Source organism: Phaethon lepturus, unplaced genomic scaffold, assembly GCF_000687285.1.
Source record: "Phaethon lepturus isolate BGI_N335 unplaced genomic scaffold, ASM68728v1 scaffold20386, whole genome shotgun sequence".
Taxonomy (NCBI): Eukaryota; Metazoa; Chordata; class Aves; order Phaethontiformes; family Phaethontidae; genus Phaethon; species Phaethon lepturus.
The window spans coordinates 19,098-25,880 of record NW_010548510.1 but is presented as its reverse complement, the minus strand read 5'-3'; positions in this window follow the sequence as shown (position 1 = coordinate 25,880).

The window sequence follows — 6,783 nt, the reverse complement described above, 5'->3', positions numbered from 1 at the left end:
AAAGCTATTGCTGTTGCTGTTTGGAGAGAGAGGCTGAAATCCTGGCTCTGGAAAGACAATGGGAGTTGTGCTGCTGACCTCAGGGAGGGCAGGACTTAATACCCAAGCCCATTTTGCATCAGACATCCCTTCCAAATCTGTCCCCACTCACTGCACAGCCTCAGTTCTCTTGGCTGTTGCTTTTGTGTGTAGTTGAAGGGTTGAATTTCTGGGTGCTGTGAGCAAGTTCAAGTCCTCTGAAGTCAGTGGCCATGCACCCAGAGTATGTCTACCTCAAGGAAATGCTCTGGTCTTTATTAAACCACAGTTTAATATGCATTATTACTCACAAAGTATGAGCCCTGGCTGCTTGCTCTGGAAACTTCTGAAGATGAAAGAGAGAGTCCAGATGGATGGCCACCAAGGTAATTCGATGTTCTTGGAGTGTTTCATGGATAGATCAAGCAGCTGCACTACAGTTATCACCCTAAATGCTGCCCCCAGACACAGGGCATCCAGATTTAACATCAGAGCTCCAGCTCAGCAGCTCTTCTGTCCTGACAGGAAATGTTTCAGGAGTCGGCCAGACTTGAAGGAGTGATGTTCAACAGATGATGGTGCCTGCCGTGTTGAGATGAGCAGCTGTTAGAAGGTTATTAATCTTAGAGAGTTTTTGCACAATGCTTTACCTGCACATGTACCAGAATTTTAACATTGTTTTTTAGCGGAGGTTGAAGGCTGTTGGGGACGATCGGTGATCAGTGGGTTTGCTGATGATAGCTTCAGAGCCACAGCAATTGCTCAGGCTTTAAACTTGCATACTTGCTTTGAGTTGCAAAGTATTCATTATTTCAACGTACGAGACGGCTCCGCTGAAGAGGGGGTTTTAACAGTGCCAGAGAAAATAAGCAGATGGCAGAGTGAGTGGCAAAAATACGACAGAGCTGCCCTGGTCTCTAACCGTCTGGCTTGGACCTTAGTTTAACGTTCCCAGGTTGCGCTCGCTAAGCCCGTCTGCAGCAGACTTGATGCTGGGGGGGTGCGTTGGGCGGTGGCACGTGGCCGCCCACAGACGAGGACGTTTTACCTCGGTAAAACGGGCGGGTGCCTTTTCCCCTCTAAAGCAGTGGCCAGACCATAGCTTCCAGATTCCGCTTGCCCTGCCTGAGCTGCCCGTAGGTCCTTCCTAAAGCGAGAGTCAGGGGTCTGTGGCCTCGCTCTTGGTTTTGGCAGGACCAAGAAAACAGGTTTTGCACTGGCTCCCTCCAGCTCTCCTGGACATCAGTTCTGAGCCTTTCCTCCTGTCTAACCCGTGATCAGCTAAAATACAGCAATAAAATTCAGAATGGAGAATTTTTCAAAGGAATGTAAAAACCTGCGGTTCAGACAGATCCCGCGGCTCGAAGGTCCCTCTGCCGCGGCGGCGCTGGGTGTCAGAGCAGGCTCCGTGCACCGGGGATGGGCAGGACCCTTGAAAGTCCCTCCTAGGAAGAACAAGGTCTAAAATGAAGGCAGAGCGCCTTAGATAAACCTGACAGTTCGTTTCAGCACCGTTCCGAATCCTTTCCAAGCGTAACAAATGAGACAGACTGTGGCAAAAACATGAGCGCGCTTAGGAAACCTTGTCAGCCCGGCTTTGAGCGCTGACAAGGCATAAAATACCTCGTGTGTGCCCGTGTCTGTGCGTAGTCATAGGCATTGGCACCAGCTCACAGACGCACATGGACTGCATGCCTTTCCTCCCTCTCTATTTGCATGCATTAGTTTCAAACTCATTAGCGGCTCTTTTCGATGGGTTACCTGGGCAGATTTCTGCAGAGGTGGGCTGAGCCGCATTCAGTCGTATCCAGCTGTGAACGGCTGCGGAGGAGCTCGGCTTCCTCCCAGCGCCTTCCCCCTCGGCGTCTGATAGAGGATACCTGGAATTACAGATCACGAAAGCCACAGTCGTCATGTGCTGGAGTTAAGAGGAGTGGAAGGAGCTCGGTGGAGCTGGGCTGCTCTATCACGCGTCTGCCTCTCTCTGCATAAATAATTCTCTTTCAGAACTGCTTCTTATGGTTAAAATGATACATGGCACATTCCCCCCTCCTTCTGCCGCTTCCCATGTGGAATCATGTTAGTCCAAAGAACGGTCTACAGATAATTTTCTCTAAAGGCTTTTTTGAATGAAAAATAAGTCAAAATTTTGTTGAACTATTTACGCTATTTTATTTTTATGGCTTTGACAGAAATAGTAATAGGAAAATGAGGTCAAGACGCTTTTGGTACATTACTGGCAATAAAAAAAAAGAGCAACCTCCAAGTAGTTCAGGGTCAAATCCTACAGGTAGTTTCTGTACCATGAGTGTATAAAGCCCCGCATGTTCTTCTCCTTCTGAAGGGGCTTACAGGTATTGTTGATGCTGGGTTTTTTAAGGCACTTGTCTTTTACGAGTCTGTAATAATCTTTGCATTACCGTATTACAACGTAATCAGGTCCTTGTGATGCTGCCAAAGCTGATCAGATAAAATCTGAGGAATTTTAGTACTAAACTTACTAGGAGAGACCCAGATTTATACCACGACAGTTGCAAACCACTTCAGCGCGTAGCTGGAGCTTTGTGCTCTGCAGGAACGTGGGACTCAGCCATATGGGAGCTGCTGATACAAAATTTTGGCTCCAGCTCCAGCCAAGGCTGGGAGTTCAGGTGTGAGAGCATCTCTCCAGTTTCACCAAGCATTTGCAAGATGTGGATTTAAAAATATTCTGTTCCTCTTTTTCTTTTAAAATAACTTTTGGAAGTGCTAAAATGACAAAGCTGCAGTTGCTCTGGTTGCTGTAGGTTAGTTTTGAAACAATTAAAATGTCGGTCCCAATGGACTGAGAGGCAAAATACTTTTTTTCAGCAGTTTGTATGAGCCAAGAGGATGCAGGCACTTGTCATTACAGCTAACCCTCCCCGTGCTGTGCTTGGTGATCAGAGTCTTTTAAATATAGCTTCCCACCAAGCCCATTCTTAGGTATCTTATCTGGTGATAAAGTCAAATCAATACCTATTGTAGCCAGGAATGATGCACTATTTAGAACAGGTTGCGTTGCATTTGTTGAAGCACAGCATAAATTTTTCATTGGAAAAGCCTCCAGTTTGAGCAAACACAATTGCTGTGTGTATGGACCCTTCTCCTTGAACTGTGGCAGCGCAGAGGAATCACTGCTTTTCATTGACGTGAAGCTTGTTTTATTTTAACATCTCCAATATGTCAAATGCTAAGCTATTTATGTTCCTTGCCAAGTTAAGAGGATGAAAACGTGGGTATTACCTGGTATTGCTGTAGGTTAGGATTTGTGGAGTCAGTTGTGCACCTGAGTTCCACTGTTATTTTGCATTTTTAAGTGGCCGTTATAAAAGGAATTAATTTAGTAGTTTCATCAGGAGAGCTAAGACATTTTGATACTGAACAATCTGAGTATTTCTGTTATTGGTCTGGCACAACATAGACAGGAGCCTGTCCAAAGTGGTATCATCCATGAGGATAAAATGTGAGTGGAATGCTGAAAAAGAAAAAGAATTCATTGATTTAAATGTAGTGAATCCTCCTGATTCGTTCTCTGCTTGAATGGATCTGGTCTGAGATGGTCAAGTGAGGACATGTCCATTCAAAAATCATATTTTAAGGAAATGGCATGTGACTACCACACCTGATCTGTCTGCTTGGGCCTGATCCTTTTGGAAAGGGTTTCCATGGTCTCATGAGAGAGAAAACAAATTACAGATTTAGCAATGAAATTCCTTTTCCCATTTCAGCTGCAGGATGCCAAGTCTCTTTTGCTTCTTTGTAGAGGTTTCCAGGATAATTTAGTAGTTGTTCAGGATGAAGTTATGTTGAGATTTCCAACAAGAGGAGGGTCTTTGTTGCGTCCATCAGAGCAGATGTTGTCCCCACATGGTGTTGCCTTCTGAGATCAATGTACCAGAGGGTTTTTCTGTCCTCGTGCTGAGAAATGTTTCACTATCCAGTTGGTCTGGTTGTTGGTCTTGGCTGTCAATACAACACTGCACCTTTGCTGGATCTATAGCAAAATGGCCTCAAAGGTGGCACATTCACTGCTTTTGTATAAATTCTCACAGCACCAGTCCTCCCTTCATGTGAACTGTGAAAATCCACATATCTAAATTAAAAGGCAGTCCTCTTCAAGGAGTGCTGGTGTCCACCTGCAGACACCATGAATACTATATTTCACTGCAGTGGAAGTAAAAAGTTCCCCGAGTGAGCTGATTTTCCTTCTTTTTTTTCCCCTCTGTATGTGGTTTCTTAAGTCACCTTCATGTAATTCAACTTAACATTTCCACTGAAGTTGTTGCTGTGATTGTTACATGAAATAGTGTCATTCACAATAGCTTGAAGAAGCACTTCAACGATCATATAGGATATAACACATACATATATAAAAATACAAAATATTATCCAGCTTACTGTGTGTGAGAGGTATGGACCTTCTGATTATTGCCCATAAACAGCCATCAGCTAATGGTGTAGAGGTGTCTATTTAAAACATGTGAATTTAACAGGCTCGCTGTGGTGTGCACCTCTCACTGCTACTTTACAAGGACCTTGTTCTGAGGGAATAAAGGTGCTACAGCTAAGTTACACTTGTTGTAAGTACCAAACCATGAGGCTTTCTAGAGGAAGTAAGGCCAACACACTACCTTTGCTCTGTGCTGAGGATGTTTAAATAACAGGCAAGTACTGCATTGCCTCTCTTTTCAAGAGGGGTTTTAAGTGTAAGGGATGGTTGTTCCAAAAATGCAGTGTGTTTACTTAGAGTAGAATCACAGAATCATTAAGGTTGGAAAAGACCTCTGAGATCATCAAGTCCAACCATCAACCCAACACCACCATGCCCACTAAACCATCTCCTTAAAGTGCCACATCTACATGTTCTTTGAAGACCTCCAGTGATAGTGACTCCACCACCTCCCTGGGCAGTCTGTTCCAATGCTTGGCCACTCTTTCAGTAAAGAAATTTTTCCCAATATCTGATCTAAACCTCCCCTGGCACAACTTGAGGCCATTTCCTCTTGTCCTGTCGCTTGTTACTTGGGAGAAGAGACCAACCCCCACCTCACCACAACCCCCTTGCAGGTAGTTGTAGAGAGCGATAAGGTCTCCCCTCCTTCTCCTTGCACAAGCCGTTGCTGTGGGAATCCCTTACCCCACTGCCTGGGCATAAGGATTTTGGCTTGGGCTGCCCTGCCCCACGTCAGCGTTGCGTGCTCGAGTCTCTGCCCCACTGGAGAGCAGCGGCCGTGCTTTGGGCACGAGGGATTACAGAGGTTTGAGGGAGTGACATGTTCATCCCATTCCTGAGCCCTTTCCTGCTCTAGCATCTTGGGCAGCAGGTCATGGCAGCGTGAGCTTGGGCCTGGGGACGTGCGTCGTCCCCTCGTGTCCTGCAGGGACGTGGGATGGAGCACGGCCAAAGCAGGAACAGAAAGGATAGAAACTGCTTCAGATATGTAGCTGGAAATGTATCTGCATGTGTTGTTTCTTCTGAAAAAAGGAATAATTTGGAGAGATACCGTCTCTCGGAACTACACGAGGGAGCATGTGGAGAAATTATTATTACTTTGCCATTTTTGCCGTTTCTCGATTTTATTATTTAGGTCTTTGTTCTGATACATTCCTTATTATTTTAGCTGCCCTGGGTAATTGTGTTTTTTCCTTAACTTAAGAAGTTACTTTTAAAAGAAAGGAGGGGGGCGAAGATAAGGCAAAGCTGTTAAATGGGAAATCTATTGCTAATTAAGGCATGGATTTGCTAATCACCTTAGAAATGAAGTTATCAGCTGAAAAAGGCTGGAGTTTGTGTAATGCAAGTTAGGAGTGTGCCTTCTTCTCCCGTTTCCTTCTGTCACAATACATTCAGAGATTAAAAGTTTACCTCACAGACTCATCTTGACACCGTTAGATATGATGTCTCTTTGCATTAACTGCAGGCAGGCTCGAGCTGTTCTAGGATGTATTTCAGTCTGAATAGTTAAAATTTGGCAAAGTTGTAAGCAACTAAAGTCAGGATCCTTTAATGGGAGCTGTCAGTGTTCATCACAGATGTCGCGCTGCGCTCCAGCCGCATCCACGACCCAAGGTAGTGACTGTCCGTTGTTATTATTATTGTTGTTGTTGTTGTTGTTGTTGTTGTTTACTAATGATATCCCAGGGACAAGGAGGCAGCACAGCATTATATAAGGCAGTGGCCCAGGGAGGCCAATAGTATGGTTTTTCACCTGGAGATGCTGGCGGTTGAGAGGAGAAGGTGCTGTGCCGGCGCAGGGCACTGTCCTGGCGCGGCGCCGGATGGAGGGGTGAGGGACCGGCCCCACTGTAGCCTCCGATCGTGCAAAAGTCCTTCTCTCTTTTCCTGATGCTGGTTTTCTTTGTGCGAAAAACGGACGGTGAGCCCGAATTCCCGTGTACGGCTTGCAGCCGCGTGAAGAGAAGCGCGACGTACGAGTTTTTCTGCCATCCCACGGGAAGCAGCCCCTGCGTCAGTATTTCGTGAAGGAAATACTCTCCTTCAGTTAATACTTTTATCTTCTGCTTCCCTGCCAGTGGGCACCATGGCATAGCAAGGACTGGTTGCAGAAGGCTGGGGAGGGGAACAGGGTTTCCTTGATATATATGCATTAAACCTCTGTTTCAAAGTTAATTTTTTTGCTCGAGCTGCGGCCATGCCTTCCCCAGCGGGCGCCGGCTGGACTTCGTGCTGCTGCACCTGCACCCAAGGGAGGGAGCCCTGAGGGGCCCCCGCTCCGTGGGGTG